The sequence below is a fragment of the Cetorhinus maximus genome, chromosome 5 (assembly GCF_964194155.1).
Source record: "Cetorhinus maximus chromosome 5, sCetMax3.hap1.1, whole genome shotgun sequence".
In the NCBI taxonomy this organism is placed as follows: Eukaryota; Metazoa; Chordata; class Chondrichthyes; order Lamniformes; family Cetorhinidae; genus Cetorhinus; species Cetorhinus maximus.
In genome coordinates, this window is record NC_135883.1 from 105,435,076 (window position 1) to 105,455,751 (window position 20,676).

The following is a 20,676-nucleotide window of genomic DNA, read 5'->3' on the forward strand; positions in this document are numbered from 1 at the left end:
ATCCTTCTTCTAGATCCAAGTTGGCAAATTTTCCAGCCTTCTTTAACCCATAACAAACTCAGTCTTCAATCTGAGAATGAGTCCCCACCCATGTTCTGTGTGGTGAACGATAAAGTCAGCATTTTCCCTGCTTAAGGTGCAAGCCTGTCTGATTCTGCTTCTTGCTCTCTACTTCTCAGTTGACTGCAGACCACTATCTGTCTGTGACATTCCTGGGTTTATAAGGAAGCCTGTAACCTGATCTGAAAGTGGCTTCCTCTACTCTCTTCCCCAAGGCAACAGGAAACACCTTAACATTTCCACTTAAGTACAAAGCTAATCAGTTATTTGTGATCCCAACTCTTTTCCATCTTAGAAGTAAAGGAATACTTTACTTCTGTTTACTCACTGTTTACAATTGAATAGCTATAACACCTGTCTAGGACTTTAGCAGAATTAGGGTCTATTTGTAGTATACTCAGTATTTGTTGGCATTGTCTCCACACATAAATACACCTACATCTCAAAAAACAATTTGAGTATTCTTCTGATCTCTAACAATTAAACCATCCAGGCTTCCTCTTTGGCAGACTCCAACAAAGGTCACTTAATGCCTTTCATTTACTCTATATTTCAAGCTATAGTCCAAAAATACAGTAATTTTATAAACCAAAAGATATAGCCCAAAAACATAGTCTTATAAACCTCACAAGTGTGACAAGGTGTAGTGGCATGAAGGCTCACAAATTATTTAAATAGACAGAAAGGGCCTAATTGAGGCCTCTGTACCCTGGATTGCTCCCCAGGTAAGTGTAGGTACCTTTGCACCACTCAGTTGTGATCCAACACTACTAGGTTTGGCCTTACTATGACACAACCTCAGGGACACACTATTAAACAACATCAGTTCCACCATACCAACACATAGCTATCCTCCAAAACATTGTTTCTATTTTTTTGTAGCCCACCTTATTTCCATGGTAGTTGTTTGTCATAATGCTATTGGGGGCCAATAGTTCTATGTACAGAACTCGTATTGTGCCCATACATCCAAAATACAAACTCAGTGGAGTAATCAAGGCCAGCAAGATAAGTGGTCAGGGCTGGTCAGGACTGTTGCACCTGTTTTGCTATTGCTAACATCTTTATAAACGTGATTTTCTTATAAACCATGGCTGCTTACAACCATTGGGAAAGAATCTGGAACAGAGGTGGTTAGCTATAATCAAGCAGTTCACCATCTTTTGGGAGACAGAATTTGCCCTAAAGGACCACAAAGGTGCCCTAAAGGTCCACTGAGGGAAGCCATTGTATTATCATATGTGGCCAACCTATTGAAGGAACATTGCATGAGCATGCACCCAGAAGCTTCAGGTTATAACCATCTCAACAGGGTAATAGCTCCCAACAATGACAAGCAATCATAGTACTATTGTTGTTTGTTTGTGGGACATGGCCATTACTGACAAGACCAGCATTTATTGCCCATCCCCAATTTTCCTTGAGAAGGTGGTGTTGAGCCTCCTTGTTGAACTACTGCAGTGCACCTGGTGTAGGTATATCCATAGTCTGTTTGGGAGGAAGTTCCAAGATTTTGACTCAACAACAGTGAAGGAACAGCAATATATTTCCAAGTCAAGATGGTGTGTGACATGGAGGGGATTTTGCAGCAATTGTGTTCCCATGATCCTGGTGCTCTTGGCCTTCTAGATGGTAGAGTTTACTGATTTTAAAGTTTTAGATGGGTTCTACAGGGACTATGTTGACAATTTGACTTTTTGAATCAGTGTTCAGAGGGGTGGGGTATGGTGGTGTAATGTAATGCTTGAATATGTTACTGGAGAAGTAATTCAGTAGGCCTGGACTAATTAACCAGAGAATGTGAGTTCAGAGCCCGCATTGCAGTTTGAGAATTTGAATACAGTCTGAAAGATCGGAAAACTGGCCATCAATAAAGTGATCACAAAAATTCAATTGATTCATTAATATCATTTAGGTAAGAAAAATTAATAATCCTTATATGCAACTCCAGTCATCTTTAAAGACCGACCAAGTTACTCAGTCAAGTGCAGTAAGTCTACTCATGCATAATAAATGGCACACACATCCAAGAGTTCATTTTTAAAGGTTGTTCACCAAATGTCGGTCATTTCATTTAACTCTTCGATCAGTGGATGTGTAGTAGAGTGAAAGAGTCATAGATGGCCCTGGAACAATATTCATTGACATGTAAAATGATTAGCAATCACGTTTATAATCATGGAATGGAGCCCATTCCTGTTTATCTAAACATTGTGTTATGCATAAATCATGCATATGTATTCTGTCTACAATGCCTTACATTCTTAGAAACTATCACTCTCCTTGTGCAATCTCCAGTTGCTGCATTTTTTCCATTGAGGATCTTGACTAACTTTATGCACCTGTTACAACACAGGCTAATTTGCTTGATGTCCTCTGTGGAGGTCTGACAGGGCCCTGTAATGTAAAAAAGTTGATGGTGCTGTCACCTTCACGGTTGTAGTGAGTGCTGTACCTATAGGGAGTGCTGTACCTAATAGGGAGTGTTGTACCTATCCTGGATGTAGACCACAGGGCAGCCGGTAGTGGATGGCACAGCTTGATCACTGTGCCTCTGCAGTAGAAGTGCCAGAGAAAGATATCATCTGATATCCTGATTGGTTTAGTCTGAAAACTCAGGTTCTGGAATATCACTCTGAGATGTGCATATAACCCCTCAGGTGCATTTTCACTGAAGATGCTACCCGCTCCACTGACAAGACAAGCAGTACTATTTGAATGTGCACAATGATTCATATCCCCTCCTCCCCCACACCTAACTTTCTTTCCTTAAGGTGCTGCAGCACTTATGTACAAGACTGCATCTGTAATATTTTGCTTTTGTACAAGCAATTGATGTGAAAATATCGCAAAAATGGGCAAAAAGACTGTGCTCCAGGTATGTCCAGTATACAAAAAGCAGGACAAGTCCAACCCAGTCAAATACTTCCCCATCAGCCTACTCTTGATCATCAGTGCTATCAAGCAGCATTTGCTTAGCAATAACCTGCTCACTGACGCTCAGTTTTAGTTCTGGCAGGGCTACTCAGCTCCTGACCTCATTACAGCCTTGGTTCAAATATGGACAAAAGAGCTGAACTCCTGAGGTGAGGTGAGAGTCACTGCCCTTGACATCAAGGCAGCATTTGACAGAGTGTGGCATCAAGGGGCCCTAGCAAAACTGGAGTAAATGGGAATCAGGGGGAAAACTCTCTGCTTGTTAGAATAATGCCTGGAACAAAGGAAGATGGTTGTGGTTGTTGGAGGTCAGTCATCTTAATTCCAGGACATCACTGCAGGAGTTCCTCAGGGTAGTGTCCTCAGCCCAACCATCTTCAGCTGTTTCATCAATGACCTTCCTTCCATCATAACGTCAGAAGTGAGGATGTTCGCTGATGATTGCATAATGTTCAGCACCATTCGCAACTCCTCAGGTACTAAAGCAGTCCAGGTCCAAATGCAGCAAGACTTGGACAATATCCAGGCTTGGGCTGATAACTAGCAAGTAACATTCGTGCCACACAGGTGCCAGGCAATGACCATCGCCAACAAGAAAGAATCTAAACATCGCCCCTTGACATTCAATGGTATTACCATCACTGAATCCCCCACTATCCACATTATGGGAGTTACCATAGACTAGAAACTGAACTGGACTAGCTATAAAAATACTGTAGCTACAAGAGCAGCTCAGATGCTCAGAATCTTGCAGTGAGTAACTCACTTCCTGGCTCCCCAAAGCCTGTCCACCATCTACAAGACACAAGTCAGGAGTGTGATGGAAATCTCTCCACTTGCCTAAATGAGTGCAGCTCCAACAGCACTCAGAAGCACTGCTGCTTCCAACTCCCAGTCACTTTTCTCTTTAGATTGCCTGCCACAGCAGCCCCCACCCCAGCCTGTGCTGTGACCAGCCGCCTCCAGAGTTGGTATGCCGGAACAATCAGAAATCAAGGGGTTTTCTAAGTCGATGGCGGGTTCAGAGAAAGATGAAATTGAGAGATGAGGTCAAGGAATGGATGAGGGAGGAGATAGAATTTGGAGTTGGGATGAGATTGTGACTTCAAAGCAGCTGTATAAACAATATCAGACATTTATAAAACAATTAGGCAGTTGGATTGTAGCCAAGGGCCCATTGCAATCCAGGACAAGGCAGTCTGCTTGACTGGCAACAGATCCACAAGCATTCCCTCCTTCCACCACCAACGCACAGCAGCAGTAGTATGTACCATCTACAAGGTGCACTGTACGAACTCACCAAGACTCCTTAGACAGCACCTTCCAAACCCACGACCGCTACCATCTAGCAGGACAAGGGCAGTAGACACATGGGAACACCACCAACTGGAAGTTCCCCTCCAAGCCATTCACCAACCGGACTTGGAAATATATCGTCATTCCTTCACTGTCACTGAGTCAAAGTCCTGGAACTCCCTCCCGAACAGCACTGTGGGTGTACCTACACCACATGGGATGCAGTGGTTCAAGAAGGAAGCTCACCACTGCCCTATCAAGGGCAACTCGGGATGGGCAATAAATGCTGGCCTAGCCAGCGATGCCCACATACCGTAAATGAATAAAAATTAAAATATACAGGCTTGAAATTAGAGCGCAGTTGCAACATATATAGTTGTTGCTCAGTTGGTTATGGTCAAGAGTTCTGACTCTGTATCATTATGGCCCTGGGCACTCTGGAAGGAAAATCAAACTGGTTCATTTACTGGGTGTGCCCAAGTTGCTGTTATTACGCAAGCCCACACAACCCAGTGTGCCTGGATGCAGACTTGGGAAATCTCCCCTAAATGTGAAAGCATTAACAGTTCATTATCAAAGTTCGAGAGTTTGCTTTGAGCACAACTCCAAAGTATTTCAAATTAATTTCTTTCTTTCTCACTAGGGAAAAAAGTGAAGCTTCTTGGAAAGTGTGATTTGAGAAAGTCTAAGGACTTCCGAGATCGGAACATACTGTTAGCAGGTCAGTAATTCTTTATGCTCTCTCTAATCTCCCTTCAGAGAGTACCTTATTCACACTGACTGAGCTTGCCCTTATTACTTTCACAAAATCTATGTCTATCTGTCACATAATCCTTCCTGTATTACTATTTCTATTTTAAAAGTCGCTTGACAAGTGCACCTATGTTATATTGATTAGCAAGCAAGAAAGAAGATATTGATTAACTGAACAATTTTAGCTGCAACTGATGTGTTAAGGGTTATTTTTGAATTAACTGAGGCACAAAGATCTCTAGAGTATAGCTTTTGGAAGATGATCAGAATATAGCATGATTTTCCCAGGCACTGCTGCTTCCAACTCCCAGTCACTTTTCTCTTTAGATTGCCTGCGACAGCAGCCCCCCACCCTAGCCTGTGCTGCGACCAGCCGCCTCCAGGGTTGGTATGCCGGAAAAATCAGAAATCAAGGGGTTTTCTAAGTTGATGGTAGGTTCAGAGAGAGATGAGATTGAGAAATGAGGTCAAGGAGTGGATGAGGGTGAAGATAAGATTTGGAGTTGGGAAGAGATTGTAACTTCAAAGCAGCAGTATACACAATATCAGATATTTATTAAAAACAATTAGGCAGTTGGATTGCAGCCAAAAGCCCATAAAACACCCCAAATAAACAAACTGACCTCAGAACTGCCATCTCTACAGATGTCTAGACTGAATGTATAAATTCAATTGGAAAGGTTTGAACAATTACACTTGGTTATTATATTAAGCTACTGTTTCAATAGTGTAAAATTCGATCTATCTTTTTATCAATTAGATGATTTTTTAATTTATCTGATGACTTTTCCACATTTAGAATGTTGACGGCTTGCCAGATTGCAGAAGTAACAAAACAAACACTTTGCCCCAGATATTCCAATCTCTGGAATGTTGTACCCTGGAGGTACACCGAAAGATGCGCAGGAAGGCCCAATGCAAGGACTTAGCAGGAATTGTTTGGGAAGTTTGGACTTCCGATGGGCAATTCCCCAGTGTCTGGAACCCTCCGAAACTCTGAGTTAGAATCGGAGACTTTGGATGGTTTTGATTCAGTTACCAGAATAGTTACCCAGGAAAAGTTAGAAGGATTAAAACCAGTTCTAACTCCTGGGAAACATACTACTGAAGCCCCAACTACCCCCCTCACCTCCACACGGCTGCCCTCCCAACTCCCTGACTGCCCCCAACCACCCAACTATTCAACAACACCCCAGCCCCTGACTACACTCTCTGACCCCCTGACTCCCTCCTGACCAGTCAACTATACCCTGACCCCTGACCCACCCTACCCCCTCACCCACCCACCTGACACACTTACCTTCCCTCAGCAACTTCTGAAAGTGGCTTTTGGCCATTTAATGTTACTGTAATATGGCAGCTAATGCCGAAAAAGGGAGCGTGGCTTGGTTTCCCTGACAAGCCTGCTCACAAAAGAGGAATCTAGGCTTTATGTTTCTGAGGAGGCCCAGTTCAGAAGTCTGGGTTAGAAATGTGAAGCTTTGGTGCAAGTTAAGTAGATGAAAATTAAGGAGTGGAGTGGCAATCAGACGGTGATTGCCACTCCTTGAAAGATTTGGCCCTTTGTTTAAAAGGTAGTTACATCTTCCAAGCACAGCACAATAAGAATTCACATTACTGAACAATTCATGCTATGGCATTTAATGATGAACTGTAAAGGAGGCAAAATGATTTTACTGACCTTCTGAACTCTTCCCACCTTCAATTCATGGTTTACACCTCCATGTAGCTGGCGTAAAACCTGACAGCTGCTGAGGTCCAACTGTCTCCATGAAAGTTAAAAAACTTACCTGGGGAAGACTCCCAATGAGTCATGACACTGTTAGTTGTAGGAACGGACAGGTTCTGGGGCGTGGCCCCTCTCCCGCTCTGTGAAAGTGGTCGAGGGTGGAAATAGAGGTGGGAATTCTGGCTGCTCCACTCGGTGACCTTTTTTCCCCCATCCTGCATAAATTTGGTTTCAATTGGGACCATGAAAATCTAGCCCTAGGTCTTTGAGATGTTGTTTCATATTGGTTCCTTTCCTTGCCAGTGTACTCCACACCTTCAGTTGAAGTGGGTGAATGCAGGCTGCATGCACCCATCCAGGAAAAGTGCCTGTCATAAGTGCTTGAATGCTAAACTTTCAGTTGTTGGTTTCAATGCCTGCAGGAATGTTTAGATCATGCTAATCGATAGTTAGACTGAAAATTGGGTGCTAACTTTTAACTATCAGACAATTTTTTTATAAGCGCAACACCCATTTAGCGTCTGTTTTTTTACCCTTTGGCCAGAATTACACCCAAAAAGTCTTCCAGATTTTGTCTTGGAAACTTTTTTTATGTTCTTCAGCATTAGGAAATAGTTTATGATACAGCTCAGTGGTTTGTCTTTGTTTCATTTATCCATGTCTTACAGTGTGCAAAGTTGAGAATCTCTGGGTGTATCCCTTTTCATTGGGTAAGGAATATGAACGTAATTAAGTCTGTCTTTTGTTACGATCAGATGAGAAGGGGCCAAATGGCTCTCCTCTTTTCCCTCTCCTTATTTGCAACAGTTTCTTTTGTTTGAAAAGGTGAAATTTGCCAATTCAGTAAGTACTTAGCTATCTATGCGATGTGATCAAAAAATAACAAATAGGGCAGGTTTTTTAGTGTTTAACAAAGAAAGAGGTTACCTTCCGTATACTTAAACCGATCTAGGTAAAATAATAAAACATGCTCAGACTTTCACGCACATACTCGAAGTCGACACACACAGAAGCAGATTACAGAGTGGGAAGGATAGATTGGTCAAATTAGAGTCCATAAATGTTAAAAGGAATTCGCAGCCTGTAGTTTGGTGACTCAGCTGGCTTCAGGCTGAATCTGGTAATCTTGCTGCTTTCATTCAGCGTTCTTGTGCCTTCTGCATTGAGGTGGTTTAAAACCGCAGATGGATGATCTATCTGTTCTTCTGAGACACAGCTGTGAAGTTGAGTTCTTTCTTTAAAACCTTTGTCCACTGCACATGCAGAGTCAAACAATAGCAGACAGGGCCCAAAATCTTGCAAGTTGAGTGGAGCGACAGAGAGGGAGGAAGGATCTCTTTCAGCTTCTTAGATGCTTGCTCTCAGTTCTGCTGAGAAAATATGTGCTTAAAACTTACAAAGGATTGGTTTGTCATGTGACTGCCCTCTCCAAATATCTTTCAAACATGATTGTATATTCCATTTGTTTCTTGATTAGATCAAGCCTGGGAAGTCCTTCTCTTCGGCAGGGTCCGATGGTTCAAGATATTAGGTTTGATGGCTTGTCTCCACCCAGCTGAGCATCTGGACATAGTGCTAATGGAATAGAATACTAGGATCATTCGCATTCCGCTGAAGTAATTGTCTTTGATGGGTTATTGCAAACATGCTGTCTCTATCTCAATGGGGTTGGAATGTAGATTAATGCAGATTGGGAACAGTTAGTTAGTTCAAGTTAGTCAGCTATTCACAATATATATTCATGATTTAGATGAGGGAACTAAATGTAATATCTCCAAATTTTCAGATGATACAAAGCTGGGTGGGAGGGTGAGCTGTGAGAAGGATGCAGAGATGCTTCAGTTTGATTTGGACAAGCTGAGTGAGTGAGCAAATGTATGGCAGATGCAGTATAATGTGGATAAATGTGAGGTTATCCACTTAGGTAGCAAAAACAGGAAGGCAGATTATTATCTGAATGGCTATAAATTGAGAGAGGGGAATGTGCAACGAGTCCTGGGTGTCCTCATACACCAGTCCTTGAAGGTAAGCATGCAGTTGCAGCAGACGGTAAAGAAGGCAAATAGTATGTAGGCCTTCATAGCGAGAGGATTCAAGTGCAGGAGCAGGGATGTCTTGCTGCAATATACAGGGCCTTGGTGAGACCACACCTGGAATACTGTGCAGTTTTGGTCTCCTTATCTGAGGGAGGATGTGCTTGCTATAGAGGGAGTGCAGCGAAGGTTTACCAGACTGATTCCTGGGATGGCGGGGCTGACATATGAGGAGAGATTGAGTTGGTTAGGATTATGTTCACTGGAGTTCAGAAGAATGAGGGGGGATCTCATAGAAACCTATAAAATTCTAACAGGACTAGACAGGGTAGATGCAAGAAGGATGTTCCCGATGTTGGGGGAGTCCAGAACCAGGAGTCACAATCTGAGGATACGGGATAGACCATTTAGGACTAAGATGAGGAGAAATTTCTTCACCCAGAGAGTGGTGAGCCTGTGGAATTCGCTACCACAGAAAGTAGCTGAGGCCAAAACATTGTACATGTTCAAAAAGGAGTTAGATATAGCTCTTGGGGCGAAAGGGATCAAAGAATATGGGGAGAAAGCGGGAGCAGGCTATTGAGTTGGATGATCAGCCAGCTTGAAGGGCCGAATGGCCTACTCCTGCTCCTATTTTCTATGTTTCTATGTTAGCTTAGTCTGTGTTTTAAAAAGACTTTTTTTAGAAGTTCAATTCATGTTTCTAACTGGTGGATTAAAAATCATTATTTGACATAAAGCACACCTTCATGACGCTTTTTACGGAACCGTTTGGTTACAGATCATCATGCTACTGGGGCTTCTCATTAGACTGGTCCCATGATCTTTGATGCAATTCTAGTTTATTGAGTGTTTCTTTATATATAAATGTATATATATATATTTGTATATATATAAAACATGCAAAGCAATCTGTAGAGTAAATGGTTAACTCTAATAAGAACATACTGAGCATGTGCAAAAGAAGCTATGTCACAGTCATGTCACTCAGTGAGAGAGGATGTCTGAGTAGCTTCTCAGAGGGCTGCTCTAGATATATCTTTGCCTTACATAACCATTGTAAATAGTTAGCATGTAAATGAATGTTTTTTTTTGAAAAAAAGACCATTGCCTCTGGCAAGATCTCTTCTAGACAAGAAGCTAATGAATTCAGAGACAAAGCCATCATAACAATCTAAAATAAGATTCGATTCAAATAAGACAGTTGCTACATCTTCAGCCTCAGATGCTCTGGCAGAACAAAAGGAATCACAGGTTCAGTTAAGTTTGTTCTATACTCTGAATCAAGACTGTCTTGATGATTTCTTCAAGCTGCATGCCCACCATATAATTAGATTTTCAGATCCTTTGATGTAATTTATGTATTATGTCGAACATTTAAGACTACACTGATGTAGGCATTATCAACAAAATGCCTCTTCAAAGGGGCCTGTTTAGAGAATTAATTATCCTGGTCTGATCTTCTGTGGTATCAGTCTTTGATAGAGCCTTGAATTCTTAGTGAAAGCATCAGTGCTTTATTTTACTCCCCATGCATAGGTGTTTACAATCAATTTCAAATTTTGTACATTTATCACAAATCCTCTGACTCCTCCTTTCCTATAATCCAATTTAGGAGCGTACTTTGGATGTTGTGTTATTCCAATCTGCAGTGATCGTCCACGTTTTTTGAAAATGATTGATATTACTTGTTTTCCCTTAATAGTGCCGCAACTTCTCATTTAATTTTTCACTTTCTTGAAGTTTCATTTGGAGCCCAACTTTAATCTTTCTTTCTCATATTGCCTAGCCCCACGACAAATCACAAATCATTTTGTCGTGCAATGCAACCAATACAGGGCTATTATGAAGTCAAATGATTCAGTTTCATCAAATCCTCAAATTGAGGATTTTTGGAGACAGTTTGCAGCTGGTTGCTGATTTAAACTTGACAGTTTCATCTCTGTTCAGGGCTTCACTCTTAGCATTTCCAGGCTTCATTTCAGGACTCATTGCTGTCTGCCAGGCCCCTGGTGGATTCAGACAGTGTGGACCCTTCCAGGTATCAGACAGCCTTCCCTTACCCTGGTAATGGGGATTATAGTCTCCGGTGGAGGCACCTCCTCTAAGGAGGAAAAGAGGGGAAGAAGGGAGAGGAGGCCAGGTGCCGCAATGCAGCTTCCGGAGGGGGGACCTGTGGGAGGAGAGGCGCAGGCACAAGGGGCGCAGGGCCAGCAGGAAGTACAAGGCGGAAGGGGCCACAGAAGAAACCACTATCCTGCTGCCAGGGTTTACAGGCGGTGATGCAGCTACCTCAATATGTTTGAGGTGCAATGCCAAAGGAGGATCCGCCTCTCAAGGGAGACTGTCACCTCCATTTGCCAGATGATTGGGCCTGCGATCAGCTCCGAATGTCTGAGTGAAAACCCCATGCCAGTATCCCTGAAGGTCACAGTGGCCCTCAATCTCTAAGCCTCCAGCTCTTTTCAGGGCTCAGTGGGGGATCTGTGTGGAGTCTTCCAATCAGCTGTCCGCAGTAGTGTCAAGCTGGTGGCAGAAGCTCTTTCAGGTGGGTACTGATCTTTATTCTTTACCGTACGAATAAGGCCAGCCAGATTGAGTGAGCCAGAGGCTTGCAGCGATTGCTGGGTTCCCTGCGTCCAGGGTGCAATCGACTGCACACATGTGGCCATCAAAGTGCCAGCTGTCAGCCGGGTGCCTTCGTCAACAGAAAGGGTTTTCACTCTATGAACGTGCAGATAGTGTGTGACCACAGGATGCTGATTCTGCAAGTGTGTGCAAGGTACCCTGGCAGCTCCTATGATGCGTACATCCTGAGACACCCCCAGGTGCTGAGGCTCTTCAGTGCTCCAGCCCGACTGGATGGATGGCTGCTGGGTGACAAGGGCTATCCATTGAAGAGGTGGCTCAAGATGCCTCTCCGCCACACAAGAGCAGAGGCCGAGAAGCATTACAATACGAGTCATGCCTCCCCAAGGGCAGTGGTGGAGAGGACCATAGGTCTTCTCAAGATGTGCTTCCGATACCTGGACCATTCACAGGGACACTACAATACACCCTAGAGTGGGTGTCACTGATAGTGGTTGCATGCTGCGCTCTCCACAATCTGGCACTGGCAAGGGGGTACCCACTGGAGAAGGAGGATCTTGTCACAGCTGCACAGGCCACAGATGATGAATCCAGTGGTGAGTCAGAAGAGGAGCACGGTGAGGAGAACGCTGAAGGCATGGAGCCATACCTCGGTAACCTCCAGGGAGGCAGCGACACCAGGGATGCCTTGATCCAATGCTCCTTCAGCTAGCCTACCAAAGATTAGCTTCAAACACATGCCAGGGCTGCCACCTCCATCCCAGATGTCTGAAATGACCCTTTCATTCGAACACAAGGAACACTTAGTGCCTGTGCAATAAAGTTCAGAGCATGTAAGTCCAGCATTACATACTGGCATACCCTGCACCACTTAGATAAAAAGGTGACGCATCCTCAGGCCATGATGACAAAACCAGATTTATTTCATTTCCACATATACATACTTCTGAGATCAACCTCTCTGGTCTTAAGTCCCAAACCAGAAGACAGAAACTAAACATAAATGAATGTAAAATCACCCGTGACCTGTCTCTCTTGTGCCCATGGTGCCTTTAACTTGCACTTGGGGTGCTAGGTCTAGGTGCTCCCCCCTTGCTGGCACCAGCATTGGAGGCAGTCTGTTGACTCTGCTGTCTTATTGGCCTTGATAACCTGCTGGCCGTCCTCTGGCCAGTGGAAACCGTGTTGGCCCTGCCTGGGAGGGAGCGGCCAGTGCCACAGCTGGCATCTCCCCAGTCGCCACAGCCGCATCAGATGCCACGGTCACTGGCAGAGGGGCGGAGGAGCTGCTGCCATCATCTAGAGCACCCTAAGAGGAGCCCCCAGAGATGACAGGCAGCTCGTGCGTCAACATGAGGTCGCTGTGGACCTCCCTGCTCACTGTTGGTGGACGGGCACCTAGCTGGGATACTGGGTGCCTCATCCATCTCCCACACTGACACTGACCACCTAAGGTTAGTGCCTGTGTGAGGGCTTGCAGGTCCGAGCGCAACCCCAGGAACCCCTGATTCTGTCCCTGGAGCTGCCTCTCCATGAGAGTCGCCAATCTCTCAATGGAGGAGGCAGTGCGCTCGGCCATGACAGTCAACACAGTGCTCTTGCTCCACATGGACTCCTCCATCACAGAGACCAAGGCATGCACAACCTCATGGACCTCCACCAGATCCTCCCGCACACCTCGCTGGACATCCAGCATCTGCCGCCTAATGGACGACTCCAGAGGCTCATCATCTGCCTTCGACTGAGTATCGCCCTGGTCCTCGTCCTGCTGTGGAAGCAGTCCTCCGACTGCCGGTGCTCTGGGCACTCTCTGCGTCCACCTGCACCTCAAGCGATTGTGAAGTGCACTCATCAATGTAATTTGAATTATTTATAAGTGAAACATAAATTTAAAAAAACATCTGTGCCTCCTTTGTGCTCTCAATCATTCTTATGTTAATGGCAATGCAGTTGGACAAGAAAGTTTTGGCCATGATGCATAGCCTCCCTGCTTAACCAGGAGACTTTTTATACCCCGACCCTAGCTGCAGCATTATCAGCTGATGGCAGGCTTCATCATGGAAAGGCTTACTCTGCCACATGATCACACGTGTTTCCCGTGTGAATCATGTGGGAAACTGAAAAAACAGAAGAGTGGAAGTGGCATACATGTGACCATCTGCTATCGGGAGCAGCTCGCCACTGACAAAATTCCACCTTTCCAGTGGGGAACTGACACCCGATATGAACACAGGCCAAAGCTTGGGCTATAATGTTTTAGCCCCATTCTCCACCCTTTAACTCACACAGTTTACTCCATAGAACACTTTGCCGATAAAATGGTTAACTTGCCTGGGCTCATAACTATTTGCAAGTTGTTCCAAAGTCACGGTTTCCTCTGGTTTTTCATGGAGCTATCATTGGACACAAGTGACTATGTCCTGTCAGCGGCATCACACATTGGGAATCACAAAAGAAATGTCAACTCCATTGAGGTTGGAAAATTGAGGTTTTGTAATGTCTAACAACATTTTCATATACAAGCACATGTCCTGAGGGGAGACAGTAGCACAAGGGTAATATCACTGGTAATGTCACTGGGCAAGTGATCTGAAGACCCAGGCTGATGCTCTGGGACCATGGGTTGAAATCCCACCATGGCAGCTTGTGGAATTGAAATTCAATTCATAAAATGTGGAATTCAAAGCTAGTCTCGGTAATGGTGACCATTAATCTACCATTGATTGTTGTAAAAACCCATCTGGTTCATTAATGTTTTCCTTTCACTAATGTCATTTCTGGTTCACTAATGTCCTTTTTCCCTTCCTTTAGGGTCATGAGGTTGCATCTTAACTTCCCTCTGAAATGGCCTAGCAAGCCACTCAGTTCACGAGCAATTGGACAATAAATACTGGCCTTGCCAGCTATGCCCATATCCCATGAAAGAATTTAAAAACTTCCCCTTTAAATTAAGTGACCTAAACAGTAGCAGAAAGCTTTTAATATGGATAAATGTATGTGCATGTTGGAACAGGAAAACATGAAGAACTATATATAGGGACAGGTGGATGGAGGAAAGAATTTAGGAGTGACTATTTATCCTTCGCTGCAAACTTTCTAGTCAACACGACGTCAACTGAGTTAATAAGATTGTTAAAAAAAACAAGTGTAGCAATAAAAGATTGCTTAGTAAAATACAACTGACAAAGATTGAAGACACATATAGCTGACGATTAAAAAGCACTCTGTAACTGATACAATTTAGAGTCAGGCACCCATGGTCCGAAAACTGTGCCGAAGGCTAAAATACAGAATCCACAGCTTCCGTGTATATTTTTCTTATTGTTTTAGAAAATGCAGTGTACAACAGAAGTCACTAAGTCACAATGGAGTTGATCATATCCACACTCCATTCAAAGATGTGCAAAGGAAGTGATCAGCTAGGAGGAAAATTCACTCACCCTATCAGTGCAGTTGTGTAAAACAATGAACATGTTCTGCTGTAAGTCATGCCCATAATTATCTATTTAGCTACCTGCATGTACTCATCATGTTTCCTTTTCCCCTTATTGCATACATTCCACTCTGGAGAAGGAACTTACACTTTCTCATCATCACATTCAGCGTCATCACTCTTGAAGCAGGACCAGCTAAGTGACAGACACCCTGGAGTTTTTATTCATTAAGTACAGGAAAGGCAAAGTGAACCATGTGACATGGTGTAGAAGATGACGAATGGTTGGCTGATGCTGAGTCGAAACATAGCATCACCGTAGCCTCTGATAAGTCAATTTAAAATTTCAACCTCACAGACTAGCTAGGATTGAAACCTGGTGCATTAGTTGTTTCACCTTGCAGAGTATAATGCAGACTGGGCTTACTGCAATTGCTACCAGTTAGATAAAGGTAGGCGGCAAGTGTTACTTACAGTATGATTAGTATATAGCATAAGTGGCATCTGCAGAGGAGACCTCAGACATGCAGATGGCAAACACAGTTGGAGCATCTCTCAGCGATATTTCCAATGATATGTTGTGGTATCATGGTTTGAAATCCAAGGGGTGATAACACTGGGGGAACATCTCCTGAGATCTATGAGCCAGGCATACTGAGACCAGGAAGCAGAGCAGGATCAGTGTGTTTGGAGAAAACACAGGAAGAAGCAGAGAGCTCTCAAATCACTGCTGGTCCCTTACCTGGACCAGTCTCTGAACAAATGACACAAATTGCCACCCAAAACAGGAGGGTCCCTGCGCCTGGAATAATGTGGCAGTCTCTGCTAAATCGTCAGAATAGCCAGGATTTGCTGAATCACAAACAGGTTCTCAGCAGTTCTCCCGATTCTCTGCACCTACTCTCAGCATTACATCATCATGTAAGAGTGGTACAGTGAAATTATCATGAAACACGAGTTGAAGGGGATGAACGCTGACATAACAATTTTGTATACAAGTTTATTTTAACTAGATGAACAACACAATGGCCAGCATTGAGGGACTATTAGAGGAAGAGAGATATGCATTTTGTATTTTATTTTTGTTTGTGAGAGGCACCCCAGGAAATCAATGAATTATTTTTTTAAATCTTCAAAGGTTTATTTTATTCGCCACAAATTACAAAACATTTGCTACCATTTTCCAAGCTCCATTCTTTCACACCTTGACAAAATAACACTGCATTGATCATGATACATTCATCACTATACTAAAGTGTTTGATCTGTTCCTCCAGTTGTTCTTTCTGAATCAAAAAAATTTCCTGTTTGTCTTTGTTCAGCACTCCACAGTTGTTTACTTCAACATTTTGGATCCTTTCACCTGCCTCCAGTGTTCTCCCTCTACCTGGACCCCTCCCTCTGACCTCTTACTTGCTCTCGATCTTTTCATTGAGAACTGTCGGCCTGACATCAGCCATCCTAATTTCTCTGCGCCTCTCACCAACTCCAACCTATCTCCTTCTGAACTTGCTGCACTTTGTTCTCTCAGGTCCAACCCTGACTTTGTTCTCAAAGCTGCCGACAAGGGTGGCGCTGATGTTGTCTGGTGTGCTGACCTCTACCTTGCAGAGGCTGAGCGCCAACTCTCAGACACTTCTTCCTTCCTCCCCTGGGCCCCACCGCCAAACATCAAGCCATTGTTTCCAGGACTGTCATTGACCTCATCCCCTCTGGAGATCTTCCCTCCACAGCTTCCAGCCTCATAGTTTCCCAACCTCGGACGGCCCGCTTCTACCTACCTCCCAAAATCCACAAACAGGACCGTCCCGGTAGACCAATCGTGTCAGCCTGCTCCTGCCCCACAGAATTAATTTCTTCCTATCTTGACTCCATTCTCTCTCCCCTTGTCCAGTCTCTTCCCACCTACATTCACGATTCGTCTGATGCCCTACATCACATCAACAATTTCCAATTTCCTGGCTCTAACTGTCTCCTCTTCACCATGGACGTCCAATCCCTCTACACCTCCATCCCCCACCAGGCCTGAAGGCTCTCCACTTCTTCCTTGAACAGAAGCCCGAACAATCCCCATCCACCACCGCTCTCTTCTGCCTGGCTGAGCTTGTTCCCTCACTTAACAATTTCTCCTTTAACTTGTCTCGCTTCCTCGCAATAAAAAGTGTGGCCATGGGTACCCACACGGGATCCAGTTATGCCTGCCTTTTTGTGGAGTACGTGGAAGGTTCCTTGTTCCAGTCCTACTCAGGCCACCTCCCACAACTCTTTTCTCGGTACTTTGATGACTGTTTTGGTGTCGCTTCATGCTCCCGTCTGGACCTGGAAATATTTATTGATTTTGCTTCCAATTTCCACCCCTCTCTCACCTTCACATGGTCCATCTTTGACATTTTGCTTCCCTTCCTTGACCTCTCTGCCTTCATTTCTGGTGATTGACTGCCCACCAATATTCATTACAAGCCCACTGACTTCCCACAGCCACCTCGACTACAGCTCCTCACATCCTGTTTCCTGTAAGGACTCCATCACATTCTCCCAGTTCCTCTGCCCCCGTTGCATCCGTTCCAGTGATACTACCTTCCAAAACAGCGCTTCTGATATGCCTTCTTTTTTCCTTGACTGAGGGATGCTCCCAACTGTGGTTGACAGGACCCTCAACTGTGGCCGACCCATCCTTCATACCTCTGTCCTAATCCTTTCTCTCCCCCCGAACCATGAAAGGATCTGCCTTGACCTCAGTTTCACCCCACCAGCCTCCACTTTCAAAGGATCATCCTCCTCCACTTCCGCCAACTCCAGCACCAAACACAACTTCCCCTCACCCCCCTGTCAGCATTCCGTAGGGACCGTTCCCCCCGGGACACCATGGTCCACTCTTCCATCACCCCCACTCTTCCATCCCCTTTCCATGGCACCTTGCCATGCAATCGCAGAATGTGCAACACTTGCCCCTTTAACTCCTCCATCATCACTGTCCAAGGCCCCAAACGCTCCTTTCAGGTGAAGCTGCACTTCACTTGCACCTCCTTCAATTTGGTCTACTGTATTTGCTACTCCCAATGCGGTCTCCTCTACATTGGAGAGACCAAACGCAGACTGGGTGTCGGCTTTACAGAACACTTTCACACAGTCCACAAGCATGACCCAGACCTTCTTGTCACTTGCCATTTCAACACACCATTGTGCTCTCCTGATAATTAAACAACTCACTGGAGGAGGAGGCTCCACAAATATCCCCAACCTCAGTGATGGAGGATCCTAGCACATCAGTTCAAAGATAAGGCTGAAGCATTTGCAACAATCTTCAGTCAAAATTGCCAAGTCAGTGATCCATCTCGGTCTCCCCCGGAGCTCCCCAGCATCACAGGTGGCTGTCTTCAGCCAATTCAATTCACTCCACGCGATATCAAGAAACGGCTGAAGGCACTGGATAGTGCAAAGGCTATGAGCCCTGACAATATTCCAGCAATAGTACTGAAGACCTGTGCTCCAGAACTTGTCGTGCCGCTAGCCAAGGTGTTCCAATGCAGCTACAACTGGCATCTACCCAGCTATGTGGATAATTGCTCAAGTATATCCTGTACACAAAAAGGACAAATAAACCTGGTTAATTATTGGCCCATCAGTCTACTCTCCATCATCAGTAAAGGGATTGAAGGGGTCATCAACAGTGCTATCAAGCGGCCCAGAAGGAAAAAAAAACAGTTTGGACCAGTACTTTTATTTCCCAGTTTTACTGGTGTTCCATTTTAAGGTACAGTTTTACTTTTTTTTCTTTCTGGGGTTACTTGTTTAGCAAAACCCTGCTCATTGACACTCAGTTTGGGTTCTGCCAGGGCTACACGGCTCCTGACCTCATTAAAACCTTGGTTCAAATATGGACAAAAGAGCTGAACTCCTGAGGTGAGGTGGAAGTGACTGCCCTTCACATCAAGGCTGCATTTGACCAAGTGTGGCATCAAGGAGTCCTAGTAAAACTGGAGTCAATGGGAGTCAGAGGGGAAACTCTCCACTGATTGGAGTCTTACTTAGCACAAAGGAAGATGGTTGTGGTTGTTGGAGGTCAATCATCTCAGTTCCAGGACATCACCGCAGGAGTTCCTCAAGGTAGTGTTCTAGTTCCAACCATCTTCAGCTGCTTCATCGATGAACTTCTTTCCATCATTAAGTCAGAAGTGGGGATGTTCGCTGATGATTGCATAATGTTCAGCACCATTTGCAACTCCTCAGATGCTGAAGCAGTCCATTTCCAAATGCAGCAAGACCTGGACAATATCTAGGCTTGGGCTGACAAGTGGCAAGTAACATTCACGCCACACAAGTGCCAGGCAATGACCATCTCCAACAAGAGAGAATCTAACCATTTCCCCTTGACATTCAATGGCACTACCATTACTGAATCCCTCACTATTGACATTGTGGGGGATACCATAGACCTGAAACTAAACTGGACTAGCCAAATAAATACTGTGGCTATGAGACCAGGTCAGAGACTAGAAATTCTATGGTGAATAACTCACCTCCTGACTCCCCAAAGCCTGTCCAGCATCCACAAGACACAAGTCAGGAGTGTGATGGAATACTCTCCAGTTGCCTGGATGAGTGCAGCTCCAACAATACTCAAGAAGCTTGAAACCATCCAGGACAAAGCAGCCCACTTGATTGGCACCTCATCCATAAACATTCACTCCCTCCACCACCGAGGCACTGTGGAGGCAGTGTGTACCATCTGCAAGATGCACTGCAAGAACTCACCAAGGCTCCTTCGGCAGCACCTTCCAAACCCACGACCACTACCATCTAGAAGGGCAAGGGCAGCAGATACATGGGAACACCACCAACTGGAAGTTCCCCTCCAAGTCACTCACCATCCTGACTTGGAAAAGAATCGCAGTTCCTTCACTGTCGCTGGGTCAAAACCCTGGAACTCCTTCCCTAACAGCACTGTGGGTGTACCTACACCACATAGACTGCAGCAGTTCAAGAAGGCAGCTCACCACCACCTTCTCAAGGGCAATTAGGTATGCAATAAATGCTGGCTGAGCCACCGATGCCCACATCCCATGAATCAATAAAAAAAAGAAGATAACATCATGCATTGCCACATTGTATTCATCTGCCATGTTCTTGCAACTCACCTGACCTAAATTTCCCCAAAAGCCAAATGCTGCAGATGCTGGAAATCTGAAGAAAAACAAATATGCTGGAAATTCTTAGTTGTTCCTACAGCATCTGTGGAGAGAGAAACAAAGTTAGAGTTTCAGGTAAATAACTTCTCATCAGGACGCTAATGAAAGGTCACCGACCTGAAACATTGGACAGAATTTTACCATCCCCACAGAAGAGGCTTTGGAGGTGGGGGTGCTGTGCATCGTGTCAGATCCCCAACAGCTTCCTGCTTCCAGGAGATATTCCCAGAGATGGGCTCCCTGAGGCAGTGGCTGACTGCTCAGTAGCGGCAGGCTTCCAAAGCAGGCACCTAAAAGCAATCAGCTCTATTCCTGGACACATCTGGAATCTTTCAAATATCGCATAAGCCCCCTGCTAGTGGGAGGAGGCAGCCTCACAGCCAGAGATTGGAGCCCTGTTCCTTTTGAGGCTGTGCAAAAGCTATTGGGCAGCAAAAGGCATGGCTGCTGTCTGCCCATATCACAGACTTATATAAAAGCAATATACTGCAGATGCTGGAAATCTGAAATAAAGATCACAGTCTTGCTTTTGAGTGAAGAAATCATGGAGACAATGGCCAGAATTTTTCTGTCGGCGATTTGGGGGCGGGGCCCGCTTGCCAACGGGAAAATGACGCGGGATGACGTCGGGAGGAACCCCCGATGTCATCCCAGTCCC

At 44.9% G+C, this 20,676-nt stretch overlaps 1 pseudogene; it reads left to right on the plus strand.

Moving 5' to 3' along the window:
• The first annotated feature begins 4,949 nt into the window (after nt 1-4,949).
• Nucleotides 4,950-20,676, plus strand: part of LOC144680331 (4-galactosyl-N-acetylglucosaminide 3-alpha-L-fucosyltransferase 9-like) — a 41,887-nt pseudogene continuing 26,160 nt past the window's right edge.